General features: G+C 36.4%; 1 long non-coding RNA gene across 21 annotated transcripts in view; it reads right to left on the bottom strand.

The window, feature by feature from the left end:
- Positions 1–578: 578 nt before the first annotated feature.
- Positions 579–26,040, bottom strand: part of LOC134152437 (uncharacterized) — a 377,211-nt gene continuing 351,749 nt past the window's right edge. For all 21 annotated transcript variants that reach the window (XR_009961013.1, XR_009961014.1, XR_009961019.1 and 18 more), the window contains 2 exons: positions 1,516–1,567; positions 579–1,029 (listed from right to left, as the gene is read on the bottom strand). This is a non-coding gene — a long non-coding RNA (uncharacterized LOC134152437). The remainder of the gene's footprint in view (positions 1,030–1,515; positions 1,568–26,040) is intronic.

The following is a 26,040-nucleotide window of genomic DNA, read 5'->3' as shown; positions in this document are numbered from 1 at the left end:
TTACAGTAATCTAATCTTCGTCTCAAGAACTATGTTTAAAGATCATCTAAATTGCTTCACTATGAACATTTAAAACTGAGATGAACAGCATTGTCTTACTCCTTTTCAAGACAAGGATTCAAAAAGTATGGAACATTTCAAAATGGAGAATATTTAGAAATATGAGAGAGGACTGAGTTGCATTTTTTAGTTCTTTGCACTATGCAAAATCCCCCACTGCATACCAAGTAGTTTCATCTGAAAACATTTCAAAGAAAAAAAATCTAATAGGTGATGTCTTTGAAGGTCCTGTCCTCACTCGTATGTTGCATTGGAAAACATCAGTAACGCTGAATGTTACATCTCCTAGAACCGATCTGGTACCTACCATTCCAGGGCTGTCACAGGCCTTTCCTCTCTAACAGAATTCATCTGCAACAAGGCTAATATCTAAGAGGTTTATTAATAAAAGATTACATTGCCATCATATTCTCTTTGTGTTCAGATAAATAATTTAGGCATAGAGGAATTCCCTGATCCTTTTTACAGACTTGGAAAAAACATAGTGCAATGTCCAATAGGATCGTGGCAAATCAATCTCCTTTAATATTCTTTTATTAAAGACACATATGACAAGTTAAAGACATAGAGTGAAAAAATTGTTGGAACAATCAAATCTAGGGTACAAAGTAAAAAGATACAGATGAAGACACAGACACTCTCTATAAATCTGGATCTATACATCATCCAGGAAGTGGTTTTGTTGATGCTAAGGCTGGTCAGAAGGTAACTATGTTTTCTGAAGCACTTCAAAAATGTTTCTCTTTTTTTGGTCTTATGTACTGAAATGAAATAAAATCGCTTCAGTGGAAAGAGTGCCCCACACCAAAAACTCAATAGCTTGGCTGACCAGGGTGCTCCATACAATGCTTGGAAGTTCTCCACTTTGATAAATCAGAGGGAGACATGGCCTCGAGCCTGTCTGCCCCAGCCCAGGTGAGTGACTCAATCAGTTGGATGTTCTGCTACAGCCGTCTCTTCTTCTTGGCTCTGAATTTGAAAAAATTTCCCAATGAATAAAACCTATCAGCAAACACATTTTTCAAAAAGGTCCAGAACTAAATCCCATTGCTATAATTTCATCAACTTCAAATGAGCTAGGCTGATTTGCATTAGCTAAGGAATAGACCCAGAGAGAGAGAAACCTCATAGATTATAGGCGACAGATGGCTATTTCCTCTACTTGCTCATCATCTTCCTGCCACTTTAGAAATCATCTAAATTAAACCTTCAAGCAACCTCATTTTCTGTTTCTTAACTCCTCTTTTCTCTCATTGCTCCTCAGTCTAAGGAGGCATTCTGCACAATTGCTGAATTGGTCTGCATTTACAGTTTTAAAAATAATTTTCCTAAGGTCTAGGTTTCAAATATATTCTCTCTCATCCACACAAATAACTACCACTGATATTAACACTCTCAGCTCACACACCTGATTAATGCCAGCTCCAAGTTACTGCAATTTTATGCCATACTTACCCTGGCACTGTCACATCTGATTCACCTGGTGAATTCACCATGAAGGATATGCCTGACAAATTTAAATAAACAGGAGTTTGCAAAGGCAGTTAGGAGAAGCTGCTATCACTTACAACAGGAATAAAGCTGAATAAAGGTCCAAACATCAAAATTGGTATAGGAAGTCAAAGTCATATTCCATAAAAGAAATGATTTTTTTTTATACAAACTTCTTGCATCTGTAAAAAGATCTGTTAAAAAAGCAACATCATGCCGTCACACTAACTGACCATTTACTCTCTTCCTCTGCTGAGGAAGTACATACTAAAAGCTTGACAGAAATGGGAGTGAAGTTTTATATCTCTCAAAACAAGTGCTTAAGGATTTACTTAGGCTCAAAAAATTACAGTCGTTTTAATTTACTCTCTGGTTACTGTTAGAGAGGAACAACAATAATGATAAACCAAATAAACATCAGCTCTTTAACTTTGTTCTTTTATACTTTTGCATGAATACTACCCTTATTAACCAAATTTCAGAAATGTTATATGTTTGAATTAAAAAGCTACAAAATATAAGTTCAATCCTCTATTACTACCATAAGCATTCTAACAAGCAGTCTAGAGATTCACCGTCTTTATAATCCCTTTGGTTTGGAAAAAAATACAATTATTCCCAAATAAGGGAAAAAACTTCACTCAATTAACTGTTAATCCCGCCCTTTTATCGCCAAGCCATCTCCTCTTCATAAGAATTTATAAACCATTCCCACTGTGTGTTTCACATCGTACTTTGTATACCTTATTATATGGGTTGACATTATACTTATATTATTTTTATATTACAGTATTACCAAAGCATAGAGCTACCAAGATGATGGACATATCTTAAGAAAAACGGGCAGACTTCATTAATTTCTAGTAAGGACAAGCCATGTTAAAATACCTCTATTATGTAATTACAAATATTAAAAACTAATACAAGAACACTAAGTCAGTTGCTCTTACTAATTCCATTAAAAAGTGCTGGTTCTCCCATATAGTGTAACCTTTTAAATATGTATCGTGTTCCAACATACGCAGTTTGAATACCCCTACCCCTGTGGGGGGAAAAAAAAACACAAAAAAACACATACAGCTTTCAGTTATGCTTTTCAAAAGTATAATTATTTTCTGTTCCTATATTTCAAAAGCCATAAATGCCAAAAGATTTAATAAAACATACAAATTATTCAAGAAATTAAAAATCCAATATCCATTTTCAGCATTTTCTTTAAAATAATAAATACATAGAATTGTTGCTGTCATTTTTAATAAGGACACAAAGAATCAATGTATTGTGCACTGGCAAGGCAGCTAGAAAAGAGGATTTGGCTCACCAATCCACTGCAAGGCAAATTTGTCAAGATCTGTCTGCTGAATAATGCCACTAGAGTAATTGATAGTTGGGGAAAGTGGCAAACAACAAATTGTAGTGTTTCCAATATTACCGCTATTCTGTAAGGTTAAAAATGTTCTAAAACACATATTAAAAATTTTCTAAGGCAATAAATATTAATAATACTTTTAATAGAAAATGTAATGTGCCAAGTACACTGTCTCTGCGCCTTCACACCCAGGGCATCATCCCCTTTGCTGTGTTCCAGCCTTATCTGCAGAATTTTTCCTTTTCTCTCCCACCTGTCTACTTCTGGATTCACTTCTCCATTAGAATATTATACTTTAATAAGAATATACATGATTTCCCTCCTGGAAAAGGAGAATTATCAAGGTATTTATAAAGCCTCAGGCACTATGGAAAAGCTAGGACAGAAGGCTAGAGAATGTCTCAGGCTTATGGCAAAGGGCAGTATATTTCATAGTCAGAGGGTACATGAAAATGTAGATAAGTGTTCTTGAAATCAAAAATAAGAGGTGTCCTTAGGACTCAGAGGACTGTACTAAGGACAAAAGTGTCCCCATGTTGAAGGAAGTCTTGGAGTTCTCCTAGCAGCCTGAAATCCTGGATGATCTGCTGTCAATGAGACACCTTATTGAATAAATACAGTAGGTCAGATTCTTCCACCAACCTGAATATACAATGCAACCGAAAGTTGCAGAAGCCTTTGTAGCTACAGATTGCCCTTTCTATTTTGCATGAAAATATGGTGACATAAAACCTTTAGATAGCCCCTTCTCACAGTCCCCAGGAACAGAAGCATTGGATGGTGGCTCTAGTACTTAACTCTAGAATTTTAGCCCTTTATTTTTAGGACATCTGAAATAAGGTTCACGACCATACTTACCCACTGTGAGCTAGACACAAAAGCTGGAGACATTATTATTCATGTTGTCATAACATGGTTAAGTGGAGAATTTAATAATCCTTCCAGATCAAATATATGACTATAAAAAAAATCAAGGTAGGATGTCTTTAAATTAAATTTGAAATAAATATATCCTCCTTTTTACATTTAGAAGCCTAAAATATTTCTATTTGGGTGTGTATTTATGCACCTATTCTTCTAACCAACCAGACTTTTAAAGGTGCTGTGCATTTGCCAGGATTGTGGGAATTTGATTATGATCATAAAACTCTTGTGGCCACCTCTCTAAAAACTACATCACTTGGGACACCTACACTTAAGACTCTTGACCTTGGTAATTAGAAAACGTTTTCTTTTGTTTGCAAATAGATAAGACTCACCATGGTTAAATTATCTTCAGTTATTTCTTAGTTTAGAACATAAAGGTGGAATATAATTTCCTATAACTTCTGGTGAAACAGGAAAAAAACCAACACTTTTTGATAGCAGTAATTATGCTTCACTTGAAAAATAAACGCGGGAAAAAAAAAAGTCCATAAGATCATTTCAGTAAGATATCTATACTTTGAAAATTATCTTGTTTTTAACATGTTTTGAGGACCTTTGATGTCTTTGTCTTTATGCATGACAAAGGGTGATTCACATTTGGGGCTTCCCTATGTAGACAGCATAGACAGGTCCTCCAAAGGATAACCGTGGATTTGAATATTAGGAGCTGCAAATCTCTCTGTGGAGGATTTTCTTACTCTCCCTCCACTGGTGAGAGTAGGAAATTAGGAAGATTGGTCTTTCTGGCCAAAGTTAGGTTTTGTGGGCACCACTCCTGAGGATCCCTTTACAGTCTACATTTCTTAGCAGAAACACCAGGTTGCAAGAAAGGTTGACAGTCCTGGAAGGAAACAAACTTCTATAATAAATTCCATAAGATTAGAAAACGAAGGGTGCTAAAACTGCAATTTTAGCAGCTCTCGGGGAGCTGCCTGAGAAATGAAGCATGGAAAAAGGAAATATATCTTTCTGAAGTACTGAAAACTGACATAAGGATCTTTATTTCTATATGAAGCCCTGCAAATAGTGCCATTTGTATGCTAATATCAGGTAACTGTGAGGCCAAGCTCCTAAACTTTAATATAGAGTTTCTTTTCTATAAAGAGCTCTTTGAAGTTGCATATTCTTGCTGCAGGAAGGAAGGAAGGGTGACATAACTTGAAAGGAGAAACATGGGAGATACAAAGAAAGAGAAAACCAAGGGAGAAACAAAAAGAGAGAGAAAAACAAAATAGATCCAAACTTAACTGTTTTGTTTGCTAGCATATTTTACTCTTCTAACTGTCATAATCTAAGAGAGTTAAACAGAAAAGCATGAATACAGTTATGTAAATGAGTATCAAATGAGATATGCCCCTCAGGCTCTGAAAAGTTGCCAGGACAATTTTTCTATTCATCATAGAGAAGAATCTCTTATAAAAAATGAAAAAATCAAGCAAAACAGAAGGAAATTCTCTGCCATTTTAACATGTAATTTCATACGGCAGTGCAAAGCAAAATGCCAGCGTTGAAGACATTCCTAGAAATGTAAGGAATCAGAGCAAATGCTAATGTACGGCCAGCATTAAACACTAAAGAGAATGTCAAAATTCATGCTTAGAAGAGTTTCCAACCTAAAGCACTGCAGAGAAAAATCACCTTAGATCTCTCAGCAGAAAAGGTCCATTTTTTAATTTATGTGAAAATAAAACAGAAATTTTAAGTAATCATTTTAAAAAGACACTTTAAAACTGAGTGATAAAACACACAGGTTAGCACAAAGAAATTTCATCAGCAAACTTCCTTTGAGGTTTCTACAATAACAAAGAAGCATTGGTATCATTTCTAGAAATAATTCCCATAACCAAGACGTGTACAGATGTAGATATGATCCTGTAGTTATTCCACAGGCATATTTCAAACAGGAATTTCCCTGCATGTAAGCATTGTCCCAGTCACAAGATGGACTGGTAAAAACCTGTATGAAATGTGTCTTTTGCTCCCTAAACATGTGTATTACACATTTCATATATATTTATAAATCCAGAAAAACGTATTTATGCACTTTGTTAGAATCATTACAAAATCAACTGAATTTCAATAGTGTGAACAGACAACATGAATTAGGTTTAATTTGTATGAAATAGGGTTCTAAAACATGTTTTTAAAATGATCAGAAATTAATTGTATTAAGAAGAATAAGAAAAAAAACTTACAAATTGTTTTATTTATGTACCATAACTTTTGGGGGATATTTTCCAAGCAGTTATCAGAAAAATTTTTTCAACATACTATTAAAGCTTCTACACATTTTCATATATGTTCCCATCCCTTACAATATTTCTCTCTCTTCATACATATATTTTCTCTCCTTCATACACTTATGAAAATCTTCCATATTTCTGTTTTTTGATATATGCAATATGCATATCATTATGGTTTTATTTGTTATCCATCACTTTACCATATATCACATTTTCATATACATACATTATATATAATTAAAATATCTCGTAACATACTGCTTCTACCATAGGAAATACAGGAAAATCTACCATCAATAGTCATGCAAGGGACCAACAGAAGAAAATAAATCATTGCTTAACACAGGTGGTCTTTTTCTGAAATCAAAGCAGCAGAGTTGCATTCAATACTTGCGGGAATATTTTGGTTTGGTTTCTTTAAGAGAAGAAATGGCTTAAACAAGGTAGTCCCGTGAATAACTCCCTGTCTCACTTACTCCATGATAAACTCCACATAATAACCGTACGTAACACAACCCCACATGGGCTTGACTGATCTTAAAGGTGCATTGACAAGCAAAGATTGAAACGTAAAAATGATTTGCCTTGATTAAGCTTTTCTGGGCATTTTTTTCATACTAAACACAATTTACCATTGAACAAAATGACAATGTCAGAGAAAAAAACTTTTTTTAGTTAACAATTTCCTACAGTTTTTCAAGATCAGAGCAAATCCTCTTTATTTCTTCTATTTTTCCATATAACTTTTACCAATAACTGAAAAAGGAAAGGGGGGGGAGGGAAACAAATCCCAGATCTTTCAAATGTTCCAGGTTCATTTTTCATAATCTCTATCTTCTCAGCAATTTTTTCCACACTCACATACTCAAGGCCCAAAAACTTTTATAGCAGTCATTTCTGAATTAACTACTGTCATCCTTTTTTTCCCTTGACAGCAACAGCAAGAAGCACTTCCTAGTTACTACCAAAGAAGACACGGTGGAGTTGGACACCTGACAAAGAAGCTGGGAATGCATAAAAGAAAAACGAAGGCATGAAAACACTGGGAGTAAGTGCAAAGGCAGAGGGCAGAAGTGCACAAAGCGTTAGGGGAGGAAGAGAAACACAGAGATCTCAAAAAGCAGCTGAGGAGGACGAAGCAACATATTTCAGAGGTTATAAATATTCGTTCCAGCTAGCAGAAGTCTTCCCCTAGTATCAGCTTCCTTCCAGTCTCTCAGGATGTGCAGGTAAATGAAGGAGGCCTGGTGACTAAAGGCCAACATGGAAAACTTGAGAGACCAACTCTGTAGACACAGAAAGAAAGGAGGCCTCTGAGGTGTCAAAAATTTCACAGTTAATTGTCGGAAGGCCAAGGGGCTTTTCTTGTTTCATATTGCTGTTCACTTTATAATCCCTGAAACCCTTCAAAATAAAGCTGTGAGAATAATAAAATACTTCCTGCTAGAGCAAATTCTGCTTTCCTACTAACCACAAAAACCTTCCATACAGTGTCTTTCTAGTAGTATGAAGTATTTTAAGGACCCATTTGCAACTGCCAAGTCCTGCAAATCATGACTAAAAAGTGACAAAGCCTATGTGCCCACTTACTTTTAATATGGTTTGCAATTTAAAGCTTTTGGTCTCCCTAGCATTTCCAAGCTATGAGTGGCCAAGAATACCTGCTGTTTCCTACCTGTATGGACATATATCCAGATTTTTGGCCAAACAAGGCTGTGTTCAGTGCTGTCAAATGCAGACTGCATGATTGTCATTATTCCTTTGTTGTCCCTAGACTAAACTAATTTCTTTATGGTCAATATAGGCCTAAAGATGAAGGCCACCTGGAGGCTTTGTTTACAATAGAGCACGACTGTTTGCCTGAAGGTAAGACAGGGCAGCAAAAGATTGGGAAAATCCTTTCAGGCACTCTGGAATGGATGATGGTCCCTCTCTGAGAGGTCTTCAAGAGGTCATTTAAGTATTTCCAACTGCAGATTCACAGTTGATTTTAAGCTAAGATGAGACAGAGTTGTTAGTGAGCAGCTCAGTCTGACCTTCCTCGTGCCCTGAGGATCACCACCTCTGTGGGCCACCCTATGAGGCAGGCAATAAGCTTGTCCAGCCCAGAACTAACCCCTGCATGTGTGTATTTTACTTTTTCCCAATGAGAACAGCTTCTCCGTCTGGCTGACTGACCACACAAACACAAAGAAGAGAGCAGAAACTGCCGGGGACAGAAGGAATAAAGTGAGACAACTCCTTTGAGCAAGAGCCCCTACCCAGAACAGTTTAAGATGATCACGAAACAGCAACCTCAAATATTGTTTCAGAAATGCTGTGCCAGAAGCTTCTTAACAGCAGTGTCCACAGAGTAAAATTTGAAACAGCTCTATCTATTTTCAGAAAGATGTTCAAATCTCAGCACTGGATGTAGCTGAAAGAACGTGGTAAGATAGGAAAAGTCTGGATATTAAAGTCTAACTGAAGCTCTGCTTTCTTACGAGTCTGTTGTCAAGATTCTCCTATCTCAACCTATACTAGTAAAGTAATGGTAAAGACCTTACACACTTTCTTTCTATAAACTTTCTGGGACTCAAATATTTGAGAAGATGATGGGAGCAGTTTTTATACCAGAAGGGACTTAGGAAGTTCCTTGAGCAACTGACAAGGCATCAGAAATAATTTGTGGAGTATAACACTAAAGTGATTTCACAAGAGTGCACTGGAAACCCAATGGCAGAAAAAAAATCCCAAGAACCCAAATCAAACAGAAAAAAAAAAAAAAATTGAACTAGCCTCAGAGGAACCAGGCTAGGCATAGAGGAGCAACTCTCCACTAGCAGGAAGCACTATCCAGCCGAGCATGTTCTTTCTCTTCCAGCTTCTCAAGTTCTAAGAAAATCAATAAGTAACAATTTCTACTTGTGCTGATCTAAAATATTTTCTAATGTCTAAAGAAACTATATAATAAACAGCTTTTTTTGTTTAGATGAGATGTTATAGGCCAATTGTTAGCCTGGAATGAATATTTATAGCAGATTTTTAAGTCTTTGAAAATGGGGATTTATATTTTTAATGGAAAGGTTGACAAGTTCTCACCAGAGCTGTATTAGCAGATAGACCTATAATAAAAAGGTGTCATTTTAACAAGAGCACTTATAATGGTAGTATAATGTAGTTAGGAAAGAATGAACTTTACAAGGTGAATGTACAATTTAACACAAATTTTCATGCCAGAAAACCAAACAGCAGATCATAAGAAAAGTCTATTTAGCATACATTTTTTCATAGACCATCTGATTTTACAGACTTTCACCAAAAAGAAATACAACACATTATTCCATAAATGAGAGCTTTTAAAGTCTTCGTTCATTTTAATAGCTGATATCCTACATAAAGTCATATTTCCTTGGAAGAAGTTTATAAACAGAATTCAAAAGATTCATAAACTGCATCAATGGTACTCAGTGGACTAATAGTGCGATACTAATAAAAGGGGTTGCACATGCAAGCTTAATCAATTTCAGGATTTTTTATTAAGCATGTTACTTATAGCATTATAACACAGTGTCTTTTAAGGTATTAATTAATGAGAGGAAAAATTTTGAAACACCTCCTGCACCCCAAGGTTTGGGGACTCCTAAGCAGAAACGTGGAATTTTTCTACATATTACATGAGCAAAGCCTGTGTAAAAACTGTGATGAAGAGTTTCCCTCCTCCCTTGTATCATCATAAAGCCAGAAAAACTAGCTTTATACAAAGGGTGGGGTTGATATGATCCCTCCCGACCCAGACTGGAGACAAGTCAGCGGTATACAGAAACATCATTTCTATAACTACTATTGAAACCTATAGCCGGGTAACTTGTTGCAGCCCCAAATTTCCTCTTATAAAAGGTCTCCTATAAAATAATTCTGTCATCAGCATCATCTCCTCTGTCTGCATCTCGTACTTCTAGCTGGTCTCATCAAAGCTATGTCAGACTTCCTCTGCTTAGCTCAGGCAAGAGGGTATTTCTCGGGGGAGCTGCAGCTCTTCCAGTAACACCTGTGCCAACACAAGTGCCAACACAAAGAACGACTCACTCCACTCTACAAGCCCCTTTTCACATCACAACTGTGTACAGTCCTGCCCAAAGTCCCCCTTTTGTAGTACTACTATCATGTCTTCCCACCAAAAATGGTTCTTTGGAGCTGTGATAGGGGATAGACTGAAAAGCGGTCTTTCCAAAAAGAAAAAAGTCACTGCAACCAAGTATTTTCGTGTAGTACTCCACGTAGGGCAATAAATGTGTCAGCTGATAAATATAAAAGCCTTAGTTCCACAAACACTTATACACCTGCTTAAATTTAAGCCTCTGAGTAGTCCCTCTGAGGGCCAGTAGGCCTTCTTACTTAAAGCTAACCAAAATCCTTAAGTGTTTACAGGATCAGGAAATGGAGCACAAAAGTTGCTGGCCTTCTCCAACACCATCCAGAAGAATTAAAAAAGAAAATCCTTCCAGTTTGCAAGAATCGTTGTAAAAGAAGAAAACATTATGTGGCTTTTTCAATGCTATAAGGAAAGCAATACCAGACCAAAAAGAATAGCAAAATGGAATTTTTCTTTACCTTTATTTCAAATTCAGGATTGTCTTCTGTTTTTGCCTCCTTTTTTTACTTTCTAATTAACATTAAGTAGCCTGAAATTGCTGCTGACTTTTCAATGTTCATTCAAAAATCATTTTCTGGGAAAAAAAAACATGGTAAATCTCTTGACTGTTTTAATAATAGGTTACAGTCAAGACTGAGGCAAGACAGAGGCTGTCAATTAAGTTTTCCTCAGATCTCACCAAGGACATCTCTACCAAACTTACTGGAGTTCCTCTATTTCTCCCAGTGAGGTGATGACTAGATGACAAGATCTAGAGTCAGTAAGCATGTAATACGGATAATGTGAGAAGGTAGCCATACCTCAAGGGATGTACAGGTCCAATGGGGCTCCAAAAGAAGTTACTGCAATCACAGAGGCACTGAAAATAAAGTGGGAGTATCCAGAGTGGACTTTGAATGGTGTAGTAGACACACTAATCTTATGGAAATGTCTTTATATACAGGTATTTTAAATAACATGCAATACTTTTCATTAGATAGAAATATATGCAACATTATTTTAAATAGGTAAATACATATGAAAGTCATGGTTCCAGATAGGTATGTTTAAAATAACCATCTGGACAACCACGATTCCTGCAAAGTGATAAATGCAACAGCAGCTTTCCAATACTTCATTAACCAAAATTGGAGAATTAGTTGGTTGATAAATACACTTCCTTTGTGGATGACTGTCTACAGAAAGCCAAGAGCTCTGTCCATCATACAGAAAATAATCTTTTAAAATCATTTTTCCTCAAACATGAATATGACAAGTTGGTGTTCTTTCTTTAATATCAGATGAAAAAAATTTCTTCTTACTGAGACTAATCTTTGAGATCTGACCCATAGAGTTCTTGAAGTAAGAGGAATCAGTAGTTCCTCAAGACACACAAATGCTATTGGATTTTCTGGAATACAATCATGAGCTTATTATTAGAGAATTTTCTCATTACTAAAGCCTTATGCCACTATACTTTTCAGTTTTTCTGTTCAGAATGCTGCAGCAGCAGCTGAAGGAATACATACATTTATTATACAGCAACACATTTCACTCTCTCATTTCCAGATACAGAAAAGTACCACATAAATTCAAGTCTGGATCTTGAGAAAGTGTCAGCTTTAACTCTTAAAAATATCAGAAAACCGAGATCCTGATTTCAAAGAAAGCTGATGTCTCTCGGCACATTGTCAGTGTGCTCAACCAGATTCAGTCACTCTGTCGATCATCTCATGTTGTTGAATATTGATTCCTCTGCAAAAGTGACTTCCCTTAAAAAAGCTGGGTAATTAAAAGTGCTCACCTCGCAGTGCACACGTTTCCTATTAAAAACCATCAGGAAGCAAATACACGTATCTGAGGAATGAATTGTGTTTCTTTGTGCATGTTTGTTCCATAAAATAAATTTTTTCCATCCTATGAAACTGAGCAGCCTTATGTCCACTGCAGACAATGGAAAAAAAGTCATTGACTTCAACACACTTTAGATCAGGCCCTCTGTACTTAATTCTAGCTGCTCCAGGCACAGATTTCCAACTGCCTAATGTGGGGTTAGTCACTTGAAATCATCCAGGGCTTTTATAACACCTCATTATGTATGATACAACTTCTTTCACAATAAATCCTTTCAAAAAAAGCTTTTTTTCAGAGAAACAAGCTTATGATTAATTCACTATGTGTATTTTAAACTGCACCCTCTTCTACAGAAGGTTAAAGGTGAATTTCCAGTAACTAATTACTGAAATCAAACCACCAAGTTAATTTCATAAAAGTGTGTTAGTGTAAGTCTATTTGGGGAAAAATACTTATATGAAACACTTTGAAAGAAGTTCAAGAGTGTAAATCCGTATATAACACTTTAAACTGTTGATATTACCATGAAGTTATGAATGTATAACAAAAAAACTAGACTTTTTAAAACCAGAGGAGACATGTTATTACCCCAAGGAAAACAGTAGAATTCCCCAGGTCAATTGTTTTCTCCTCGCTTCATGGAGGATCTACATAGGATTCTTCCTCAGATCACTTTTTGATTGGTTTATTTGTAAAATTGTAAATAAAGAGCACACACACCTCAGTAGATCAAATAGCTTTAGACCTATCCAATTTAAGTTATTTATTTCTTTTTCCTACCATACATATTTTAAGATAAAGGAGAACTATTACAGCATCTTGTCTGCTCCTTTTCAAACATGGGATCTGTCCAGACTTAATTGTTTTTGCTTTCTCTTTCTGCTTTCTGATCTAGTTTTTATTGGACTGCAATCCCAGGTTTCCTTCTCTGATCAGTCACTTGACAGTTTTATTTAAATTGTGCTTTTGGCTTCAGCGATTGAAGCTGTTGCACTGTTTCTCTTCCACATCTCTCTATTTTTGCTTCCACAGTCTTGCTATGCAGTAACCTGCCACCACTGCAGCTATTTAATTAGCTGGTTTCCAGACTCCGTGGGTTCTCTGTGGACAGTTCAGATATACACAGATCTCAAGGGCAGAAGGGATCACAGTGAACATCCATCACAGCATAGCACAGTCCCTAGGACTTCTCATCAGCTCCTGCTTTAAATTGAATGGTTATGCTTGAATTAGCCCAGAGCTTTCAGGAAAGAAATAAACAGCTGTATCAGTATAAAAGTTACCCATCCTAGAGAATCCAAGCCAGGCTTATTGCATGATTCCACGGTGCTGTTTTTCAAAGTACTTTAATTTCAGGATTAATTTTTCTGACTTCAACTATCAAATATAAATGCTTTAAAAGCTCATTAGAAATAATATTATCAAAACAATTTAACAGAGGTCAAATAGGGAGTTTATTTTCACTCAAACATTTTGTCAGAGGAGAAAACTAGTTAAATGCCATCGGTAAAAGATTTCATTTGTGATAAATTCAATTAATTGTCATACACTTGAGGGGATTCCAAAGTGATTAACTCTTTCTCAGGACTGTTAGGCAATGTTCATCCTCTGAACTATTTCCACTCTATTTTCCCATGCACAACATATTCACTAATATTCCACTCATTTCTGCCATGAAAGTAACAGGCAGTCTTACTGACGGCTTATCACCCTTCTTCTGAAAGCAATTCCTTCAGAGAGAATTGTTTTTAGAAAGCAGAGCTATGGCCATGATTTAAACAGTGATCAAGTCAAGATATGGCAAATTTCTACAAAAAGTCCTGAGAACAAAGACCTCCCCCCCCCATGCTGTACCCATCCATATTTGGTCCATGAACAAACATGCACCTCCTAGCCACTGAACAACTTCTTCCCACTTGTCCCTGAGTCTTTCAGTATAACCAGCATAAAAGGTCCAAAACACTTAGCTATCTACTCAAGTATATCAAACCGAAATCCAACTATTTTATCTATTGTTTTTTCTACCTTTATTTTGGACTGTTGGCAACAATCAAATTTCAATCAGTTTTACTACAGCAAAAAGGTAGAAAATTACATTTCCTCATTTTACAGGACATTGCAAGGACAAACACTTCAGGCAAAATAGTGCTAAAGATCACAGAAACTAGCTAACATGAATATAAAAGATCGAAGACTCAAAATAAACCTGAGCCTGTCATTCCTAATAAAGTACTTGAGAATTTACTTTTTTACAGGGAAAAAGAGAAAGGAAAAAGGGAAAGGGGGAAAAGAAAGAAGGAAAGGGGAAAAGGGGAAAAGGAGGAAAGGCAAAAGAACAAGTCTGACTAGTCTGACTGGAACAATTTGCTAGTTTAAAGTAGGCTAGGATTTTGGTTCTTTACTTGCTTGAACAGATGATTCCAAGGAATTAAGACCCTTTTTCTCGCTATCTTAAACCGAACACTAATCTCAAGTGAGTTTTAGTAGTTCTAAATAGAGAACGATCTAAAATTTCTAAAACAATATTAGAAGTGATAGTCTGCTCTTCTTTAAAATCTCTTGATGCATACGTAAAAAAAAGTTTTATTCTTTTTTTTTTTTTTTTTAAGAATTTCTTAGTTCTCCTTTTTCCCCCCTTCATCTCTCAACCTATGATGTCCTATTCTCTACGTACCCTCCCAAATTTGAGGAGATCTGATGGGACTAAGATAAGCTTGCTACTTACCTCGCTTGGTAATTCCTTCTAGCCTCTCTAAAGTTTCAGGAATGGTTTATGAAGTTTCTATGACACCATTAGAACTGTAATAGTTAATTACTAGAAACTGCATAAAGACCTTTGCTGGAGGCAACATTTACATTTCTCTGCAACACAGGAGTGCAGACACATCCAAAGATGAATGGGAATGGGGATGATGAATGGCATAAAATTACAATTATAAACCAAGTAAGACAAGCCTGAGTGCTCTATACCTGGCATTTAGTCAGAATCCTGTTTTAAAATGCTATCTAGCATTTATTTTGTTTGGCTGAGATGTTTCTCCATTATAAATTCTTCCTATATATTGACAATGCCCTCCTGGTAGGGACTTGAGCCAGCTGTTAATGGTTTTGTTGCTGATGGGAGGGGGGAGACTGTGTGTCCTTGATATGTCACTGGAATAAATAAATATTTTCAGAGAAGGATGTGAGCCTAGATACTATAATTTTTAGTTGACAGATTAGGACAACTGGGCTGAGAATATCTGACAGCTAAATACAGTCTGATTTATAAAACTGAGCAGGAAAGCATGACAGACATATGTATTTATTAAAGATAGATTTTTAAACTATCCTCATTTAATTTGACAATTTTTCCAGCTAAGGCCTCAGGAAGTCCAAAGATATTATGCTGTACATACCACCATGACACTCCAGAGCTGATAGAAGTTAAAAATCAGAAATGAACAGTTTCAGTGTCTTAAATTTATAAATTATATGCACATCCATGAATGCTGTAAAAATGCAGCAATCTGAATTGCTCCACATAGTTAGTGTATGAAAAAAAAAAGTGTTCTTGATTATGATGTTTTATAATACTTCTTGTACTTTTACTATTCATTCAAGTATATATTTGGAACAATATTTTTTATGGAATCCTAAGATAGCAATGTTCTTCCTACTTATTAAACTGTAGAGTCAGCCTGTACAAATTCAAAGCAAAAAGGACACGCACAAGATTTTTTTCAGAAAGTTGTTAAAAAAATACTGACTTACAACAGTGTGACTCACGGTATAGCTACCATTGAAATAATACTGTAGTCTGCTTTGATTTTGAAATTCATCTTTTTCAACATAGTTTCTCTCAATTCCTCTCAGTTTTATCTATCAGTCAACATTTCAGAAAAATCAAATAAATTGTACTTCACTTCTCTTTCCCTGGCTTCCTAAAAAATAGTACTTTTAAAATACATTAGTTTTTCAGAGCTTCCTTCTGTATAACCATCCTTCGAAGAGACTAAACAGGAGTAACTGATCAACTAGCCATTTGGCATTGACCTCTGCTTCCAATAATATGATTATTTCAAGCAAAACTGTATATCTCACATACCTACCTGAAGTGCTGCAGCTACAAAAACACCTACATGTGCCTCACTTTATGGCAGGACTGTAGCCCCAGTGGCATCTAGGCAGCTGCTGGCAGCATTGCAGTTCAGAGGTGTGTAAAATCAAGCCTATGTGACTATCAGTGCATCCATTATATGATGCACATCAGGGAGTTGGACTGGGTCAAACCATGAGAGAGAAACTTCCTCCTCTTTTTGAAGCATGAGGCAAAACTTTATAAAGCTTTATCATGAGAGATAGTGAAGTTCTTTCATTACTGCTAAATCATTGCTGCATTTTCAAGTTTGTTCATAATGTGAACTTTCTGGAGGAGAGGGAGCGGGGGGGGGAAGAAATGTATAACGATTTAGAGTTTTTGTATTTTTTGATAATGATGCAGAATAAATTATTTTGCAGAATTTTAATGCCATCTCTCCTTTGTCTTTTCTGATGAAATTTGAAGTATCAACTGACTCTTCTTAAAACAAGAACAAGCCTGTACCTACAGGCATTACATTTTTAGTAAAGTCTGTACAGGAACAAGGCCAGTGTAATCTCTATAGAGATAAATATGGTAAATCTATAAAAACAGTAATAAATGTGTCCAGAAATCTCAGCACACTGGCTAAGTCAAACATTTGCACTGTTAGAAACATTTTATACTTTCATGCTAAAGAAGGTCATTGAACCATTACTGAACAAAGAATCCAAGGTTAAAAACTAAAGTGCTGGCCCTTCGAGAACATTTTTTTATTGACTTGAATTGCTATAACTGAAAAAATAAGTTTCTCCTGCTTTGCCAGTACTTTCTACCCAGGAAGAAGAAATGTAAACTTACTTTTCCTCTCTGGCCCTCTAGATACAGATATTTCTATTCATTTTTTCTGATCAGAATAAGTGGAAAACTTTCCCTCCTGTGTCTAGCATAACACTGCAAAGAAGACAAGAAATTAAGGGAAAGAGACAGGCAAACTGGCAAGATAAAAACCAAAAAACATCACTATTATATATACCGAGAGTCTGGGATAACCCGAGGAAGCTGAATATAAGCCAGATCTAATAATTGTTTTAAATACATAGCTCAAATTATATTAGTCACAAGCAAAGTCATAGTCTTATCCTACTTTTCTGCAGTCCAACCTTTCTTTTCTTACCTTTTTCAAAGTTTCGCACTTAGAGACTTGATTACCATTCGTGTCCTATCTTGTGAAAATCCTTCACATTTTCGATTCTCATTTTTCTTATGGACAAAAAGAGCAGAAACTCTAAGATTAAAGAATTACTGTGCATCAGTGGACCATAAATTAGTAACTTTGATAAACGGGGAAAGTTGTGAACAAGATACAGAAACATCAAACAAAGAAAAAAATGGCAAGAGGTAAAGAATCGCAAGGCCAACATTTTTTCTGAAATCAATTTTCTTTGTTTCCCCAGAGGGTAGCATTAATTTTCAGACTGGAGTAGTTAAAATTCATCCACAGCAAGTTTCTGCAAGATTTCAAGTTCTTTTAAAAAATGCTTATATGATTTTGCTATATATCTCTTGTCCAGCATGTTTGATAATATGGTACCAGGATAACTCAGATGCATGCTAAGATGCTAGTATAGGTATATTTATATGGTGGTAGAAGGTACATATTGTCATAAGTAAGATTTGACACTCTGTTTGTATGGTGTGAAAGCAAAGAACAAAAAAACCTTCCCTAAATTTGCAGCTAGGTAAAGGAAGGAAGTAGGTTTCCAAAGAGGTGATTACCATTTGAAAATGATTTCAACAACAGAAAAAAAAATGTATCCACTGAAAAGGCTTTTTACCACCTAGTTTATTATTGAGAATCTAACTTCTTTGTTTGGAATAAGGATGATAATTTTAGATGTATTAAGATCTTTGATATCAACTTAGCACAGTAAGGTTGATAGTTAAATTAAAAGGAAAACATTGCATCTCTTAAAACGAAAATAAAATATTAATATTTAGTCAGGAGTGCTAGATCCAGCCTAAAAGCCTATTTCAGCAAATGTCTCACTTAACTCTACTCAACTCTGAAGCCCAAAATCTTTAATAAGAACCTTCACAATTTGTTGAGATGTAGGCTAAAACAACACGTAGTTAAGCCCTCTATTGAGCAACTACCTTCGTCACTGACTTTCCCCATTATTCATCATATTTTTGTTTGCATTTTTTGAGCTATGACAAAACAATGTTATGCTTTTACATATTAGATGAAAAGCCCCTGTGTTTAACTCAATTAAAATTTAATAGAAAAATCTGACCCCATATCCAGCATACAATACTTATACAGTATTTTTGTAACTGACAACCTCTTATTTTCTGAATTTTGGATGAAAAGTATAAAAACTGAGCTTCAAATGGAAACATATTTGCCAACCTAAGTAGCTTATGCCATTCTCTAATTGCTTCTCAGTCTGTGTATTATTACGGCTATTGAAATAGATGGCAAAAATACAACACCAAGGCTCTGCACATGATTAACTTTTTATTCTTCCTGCAACTTACCATAAACCTCAACTGAACTTTGAGGTTGGCAATAACGTGTTAACTAGATACCAAACTGTATGAGACACGTTTTTCCAAATAGAAACACCTGCCTTGGATGTAATCCCCTTTCCCTCTCTCTTCCTCTTTTGTCCCTCCACCCCCAATAGCTGTTATAGACAGTTGGATGTTTTGTTTATATTTGTGATAAACACTTCTAAAGGTTTTGATACTAGAGTTAAAATACCCCCTCAAAAGATTTCTCCTCTCAGGTCAAGCTTCGCTCTTTCCACTGAGCAGTGCTGCAGAAAACAGCCTGTCAACGGGGACTCAAAGTGGGTTCACCAAACCATTTTCCACCGGTCCCAGAAAAACAATCAGGTCATAAAGTAACTACCTGCAGGCAGTCACTACTCTCTTAGCCACTTTAACAAATCACACTGGATGTTCAATGTCCAAAAGGTCCATCTGTTGAGCCTTCTGGTTTTCCAGAAAGCTTTTCATCTCTCAGAGATGTGAGCCATATATGTCAGCTAGAACAGCAGCCTTCCTCAGACAAATAAATATCAGTAGATTTTGTGAACATATTCAATGGAACTTCCAAGTGTCATTGTTAAAGGCCATATCTCACACATATACTAAGGGATTTTAAACACCTACAAGGGTCTGCCTAGGACAGGACTCAAAGATGAAAGCCTGACAAGATTTTCCAAAAAGAGGCAGCTTTAGCACAATTAGACAAGAGATCTTCCCACAAGTCAGAGCAGTAGTCAACCCAGGTACAGGCAAAATGAAGCTTATCTTTGTCAAAATCCCACAGGGATACTGCTAACATTGTATTATTTGGAGATCAGATCTCTGAATAATGAAAATAAGCTGGCACCTTGAGATATTGTTTGTTCAGGATTTTTCGTTTATCAGGAGGAAGGAATATGGTTTGGCCGAATCATCTCCTTGTTAACATGCTTTCATTTATGCGTTGAAACCGTTCCCATTACACTCAGCAGGTGAAAAATGAACGCACTTGCACAGCAGTGTGATGTGAAATCTCAATAGCATACTGAAACAGCTAGACATTTCAATTCTTTGCTGATAAATTTGTTCCTTTGAAAATGTGGAACATACTTCAAAAATATCAATGTGATGCTTCAGTGAACATCCCTTTATTGAAAACCAGAGTAATGATATGATTCTGGTTACAAACAAATGGCCTGACAAAGTCCAAATATAGACAGTCAAGGTCCTGTTCTGCCTTCTCATTCACATCACATTCACGAGACTGATTACAATGGAAGTGCCCCCCAAGCACCTCAGGGAATAATTGGCATTTAATTTATGAAACCTTTAGGTCCTCTTTGCTCTGACGATGAAAGCTTTCTTCTTTTTATGTTACCAATACTACTTGGTATTTCTATAGCTCTTTAGAACCTGATGACATTTTGCTCAGAAAAGGGAAGCATTACAAGAAATGGTGTGTGATGGGGGGGGAAGTGGGACACTGAAAGATAAAATGACTTGCTCAAAGCTACTGGCCTTTGCAAGGAATACCAAGTCTCAGATATCCAGTCCACTGTGCTCTGTCTATTCAAGTCACTCTGAGAGCTGCTAGGTGCATTGGAGGTTGTATGCTGGTAATAAAACAATAAAAGGAAAAGCAGCACTGCAAAAAGAAAACATAAGCTAGAGAAAGTGTTAGAATGGAGTAGTCAAGCAAAGATTGAAAGATATGCCTGCAGACATGGGCTGCACAGTAGGACAAAGATGAAGAGAAGATAACAGAAGGTGAGCGGAGAAACCCCAGTGGATAACATAATCAGAGTAACAAGACAAGAACTTTAGCTGCCTGCAAAATGAAAATCAAGAGAAGACATGTATCAGAGTTTAGACGAGACATGACTGTCAACTTGAATTTGCAGGAACCGCAGAAAGGTAAAATAATTTCTTTGAGTTGTTGTAGAAGATAATGGAAAAGTAAGAAATACATCTAGGGAAAGTTTCTCATTGTAAATAAAAACCCCAAGACACAAAAATTCCAGGCATAGATTTGTCAGGAACATTTTAGTTCATTAAAATCTTGCCTCTCAGTACTTTATTTTAAATTACTAATTAGTAATTTGCTAGCAATACCTGAGCTAACACAAACCTCAGATAAGTTTGGGTTCTGCTTTACAGTCTTCTATCTGGAAATCTCTGTTAAATTACCACGGTGTTCTACAGCTAGAGAAATTGTCATGAAAAGTGATATGGCATTACTACAAAAACATTTCAAACAGGAACATATCTTATATTACAAGGAGCAGAGGCAGATTAAAAATACCAGATTATCTCCTGTCTATTAAATTAACCACGAGCCACACACAGAAAGTTCTGTTACTCTCAACTTTAACTAGACAAAATGAATGCAACACCAGTTAAAATCCTCTGTTTTGTAGACCACATTGAGAAAAACTACTTAGATTTTTATGCTAAATAGATCTACGATGAGGTGTCCTGCTTGTCTATTCTCTATATCATGCTCCTGAACACCTCATTTGCAGCAATGTTCCTCAGGCTGCTTTCCTCTCTATTGTTCCTTGGCATCCACATTTTCTTCCAAGAATAGAAATTGAGGTATCACACCCAGCATTCGAGAAAGTAAAATTCCATGTTCTCAGTGCTTCTTATTGGCTTAGACTGTGATTTTTTTAAACATATACACTATGTTACATCCCTTATCACCTTAAAACGTGCTTAAAAGAGATGAAGATTCCTCATGTGTCTTCATAAGAGGAGCAATGAAAATCTTTATATGCATGTGTGTGTGTATATATATATATATATATATATACATGTGTATGTGTATGAACACACATGTAAGTGTGTAATGAAAATGATCATTTTTCATATTACATATATAGTGTATATATATATATATGTATATGTGTGTGGGTGTGGGTGTATGTGTGTGTTATATACATGTATATATAAACACAACATAAAGTCAGATTTTAAATCAGTAATTTCTTTTCCCTTATGAACTATCCCCCCCCTTTTTTTTTTCAGATTTAGTATTATATCTTAGGTGTCTTCAGCTGCGAGATTTCACTGTATGTAGACATTATTTTCTGCTGTTGTTCACATAAGGAAATACTTGTACTGTCAAAAATGCCTGTCAGTACTTTATCAGATCTCAGACACATCACCAGCTCTCCAGCAGCCCAGACACTGGTTCCCTGCCTTATTCCAGCCTGATAAAATCTGCTGACATGTTTCCCTTTCCCGTAAACATTTACTATAGGCTAAAGCTGTCACCGCTCTTAGCCAATGTTGCGAATCAGCTGAAAAAAAGGCAGAAAATGGTCACATGTTTTCAAGCAGTGCTTTATATTCCTCAACACTATGATATTATATATATCATCTCAAAGTCTCCTTCATTACTCAACATAATTTTAAAGCTTAACAACAAATAAGTGGCAGAGTTTATTTGCTTGGGGAGGGGCGTGTGTGTGTGTTAGCTATATAGAAGTGGACATAGCCTGTTTAAATAGCAAAACTGCTGCTGCCCGCAAGGGCGGAGATGCAAGCAAATGAAATTCACCTATTGCTTCCTGTTCCTTCCAATCCAACAACTCTATCATAAGCTGTATTTCACAAGGGGATAATTACAAATTACAAAAAAATATCTAGCCAGAGAGACGATTGTTTTAACGCTACTCTAAAACCCTCTTTTGCCGCAGACTAGCCACAAGAAACGAACACTGTGATAACTTCACCTGGCAGCATGGAATCAAAATGAGCACTGAAAGCTCTCGACCCTTACAGCTGTCCTCTCCCGTGTTTGTTTCTTTCTCTGGGATTTGCCTGTGTAAATGGCATAACTAACTAAGGCTAAATCCAAGCCATGTCTTCATTTCCTAGTTTCCCTAGTGTCCAAAAACTAGGACTGGAGTATTTTCTTCTGAGAGGCTGTTCAATAACGCTAGGCTGGAGCACTGGCCAATTCTTTCAACACCTCCTAAGACCACCCTCCCCCCCCCCACCATGGCTTGACCAAAGGCCTTGGAAGGAATTTCTGACAGCTGGTGTTGAGCTTGGCACCTGCAGAGCTCATGAGACGTCTCCTGGAATTTTATTTGCATGAAGCCGGCGGCTGCAGCGCAGCACCACCAAGCAGGGCCCAGGGGCTACAGGGGCCTGCAGAGCTCTGCAGCAGCCCCTCAGACCCACCGTGCCTCTCTCAGCTGCCTTTCGTGACCTTCCGTGAGCTAAGGTCCTATTACTCTCACCGTGGTTAGAATGGACCGATTTTTTTTTCTCCCGAGTTTTCCGGCATCTGTTCAAATCAGTGAGTCTTGTGTGAGCAGGTTTCCCTCCCCTTGTGCCAAGGCTCTTGCAGAAACAGAATACAGATGACTGTCTTAAACATCAGTTGGGACATTCATCATGTCATTTCCAGGCCTTTTAGGTTACAAAGACTCCATGCATAGGAAATGTTTGTTTTAACGTAACTGTTCCCATTAGTCTAAATACACAAACTGGAAGAAGAAGAAGAAAAAAAAAAAAAAAAAAAAAAAAAAGTTTAACTGCCACAGAGTGTTTAATTCTAGTTGCATATAACTTGTCGTATCTCAAGAAAATGAAGAATTTTGGCATTCCTGCTGGAATGGACCCCTTAACTTTAGAACATAAAATAATTATGAATACCACATATTTGCATATATATGATGTATCAAACATTGTATAATGGAAAACAGCGGGAACACTCCAGTTGCAGTTGAATTCAGCCTTGTGCTGTAAGCAAGGATGCTACATCTGTGCAGCTCTCTGTGGAAAGAACAGTGAACTTCAAATGACAGCAAATGGGAGAAAATTAAAAGCTTTACCCTTGATACTTACAAAAATGTCACTGTTCGCAGAAAAGGAGGAGGATGGATTCAGAAAGGTGTTTAGCAGGACGTTTAATTCTTTGTGTGTGAAGTTAATAGTGGTGTGAAAACGGCTGATGGAAGTTGTTGTAACTTTCAGGACCGTTTCACATCACAAAGATCTGATGTCTGTGTACCACGCTTTGGTGGCCGTCTATGCAAAAATTTAGTTTCAAAGGGTGCCTGATTTTTGGTCATGAGACATGCACCATGAGAGGAAAAGATTTATACAGTAATATTCATCAATATTTTTCATATATTTTTAGCTGTTTCTGATGTCTGCAAAAATGGAAAAAAATTAATTTCACACTTGCAAACTTGAAAACATTTGCTCAACATGAGGAATTAGGTTATGACTGCCATTGATTTCTGATTCTGCAAATAAACACAACAACAGGCCCTTATGGAAATTATGGAGCTCAGCAAACTTTTAAGGACCTCCCCCCCCCCCCCCAAAAAAAAAAAAAAAAAAAAAAAAAGGAGAGAGACAGAAAAGAGACAGATATAGTGCTTGTGCCTGTATTCTTACATAAGGTATAAGAATGGTACTGGAATTCTCTTCTTTTGCTACTACCTTTTATAAAATATGGTTTGACTTTTAGCATGAAAATACATTTTAGAAGTAGCTTTAAGAAGACCAGATGTTAATGAATAAGCAGACAGGAAAAAGAAGATAAAATTAGAAAAGAAAGAATACCTGATAGAGCTGGGTTGCCATACAGTTTCATGGCAAAGTTCGCTAGCTATTATTAGTTGCTCTATCACAAAATATGTACCTGCTGCAACAACAAAATTTAACATATTAATAATAATAAAAAAAAAACCCTAATCAATATAGCAGCACCAGCAGCTGGCTATCTGCAAAGTTCAACACTTAATCATAATTAAATCAGGAACAGCTGATAAATCCAAGTATAAGAAATCATACAAACAATGCAGTCAGCAACCAGGCAGCCTTTAATCATCAAATTGGTCAAGTCTGTCATAGACTTCAATTATTTCTGTTTAAGTTCACTTGAAATAACAATTAAACCCCCATGTACACCTTTTCCAATTATCAAATCGAGATTTAAGATAAATCAATGAATAGTTTAATTATATTAAACCACATGAAATATACGATAAGAAAGCATGTTCATGCAGATAACCAATTGGGTGCCGCACACAGAATAAATTAATAAAATAAAAATAGCAGTGCTTTTTCCTTTCCCATGAAATATTATGTTGCTATCAGAGCAGCCACTTTTGGTGGGAAGATGGGTATAAGGATAATTGAGAATTTACAGCCTTGGATATAATTTTTTTTCCTAGGGCACCAGGTGCTTTAAATGCCACCAGAAGGATGCTCTAGGCAATGCCATGCTGTCCAACATGGCTTGGCACAGATTAGCTCTAAGCCTTTGTGTCTTTGCAGGCTTTGATTAAGGGCCAGTGTTAGAACTCCTATGGGCTTCTACTTGATCCAGAGTAGCATAGCTTTTTTCTTCTTTTTCATCACGGCTGCCAAAAATATGCCAGTTAAGATAATTACATTTCAATTTAAATCGGTAATTTATTGGAGAATTTCAAACAGGGCAGAATATCATCTTGTATTTCCAATCTTATCCCACAACAACGCTTCTTTTGTTTACAGAAGATGATTTAAGGGCCCAGCCTCATGTTTTAGGCTCTCAGTAAGACCAGAGAGTTTTAAGACTCTTTGTACTTCTGCAGGATTAACAGAGGATCTGCTTGGATTTGTTTTTTTTTTCTTTTTTACTTCGAATACAGTAGTTTTATCTGTTTGTTGTTTTCTCTTTCTTTAACTACCTATCTTTATGAGTCAGAATAAGTTGTAAGAAACAAAATTTTCCTAATGATATGTGCTCTGTTTTTGGGAGAACAAGTAGAAGAACCCCAGAACCCGAATGTCTGCCATGCCACTTTTTCGTTGTTTTTATTATTTGTTTCAGGACTGACACGGAAGCCTGGCAGTCGCAACGTACTGTAAGGGAAATAATTTGCCTTTGTGCAGAGTGCAGTGTGTACGGTCATTTACATAATAAAACCTTCACACAAATAACAGATGGTGAAGAGGCACTCATTTTGCCACATGTTGGAAGCATGATACAGTACCTCGCTGAAGTCGTTTCTCTTCCTGTGGCCTACAGATGTCTACCAGCTATTAAACCTTGGGGGTTAGTCAGCTGGTGAAAGGTTTAAAGACAGGGAAAAATCTGTCTACAAAATCTTCCTTCTTTTGGGAGAAGCAAATGTTACACCCTGATAGAAATGCTCAGTCGATTGAAAATGGTTTTCACTACCATGAAAAGTAGGTAATAATCTCTATCTTAGACACTCGTTGGGCTGAAATGGTTCACTATAGCAGATAATAAATACCATTATTCAATTGAATATAAAATGTTTTCTCTCTTTTGGAATTCTTTTCAGAGCAGAAGTCAGGGACAGAAAGAGCTATGCTAATGCTGTATATTAGCAATATCAGTTCTTGGATGCAT

The sequence above is a fragment of the Rhea pennata genome, chromosome 1, assembly GCF_028389875.1.
Source record: "Rhea pennata isolate bPtePen1 chromosome 1, bPtePen1.pri, whole genome shotgun sequence".
In the NCBI taxonomy this organism is placed as follows: Eukaryota; Metazoa; Chordata; class Aves; order Rheiformes; family Rheidae; genus Rhea; species Rhea pennata.
This window is presented reverse-complemented; position numbering and strand designations above follow the sequence as displayed.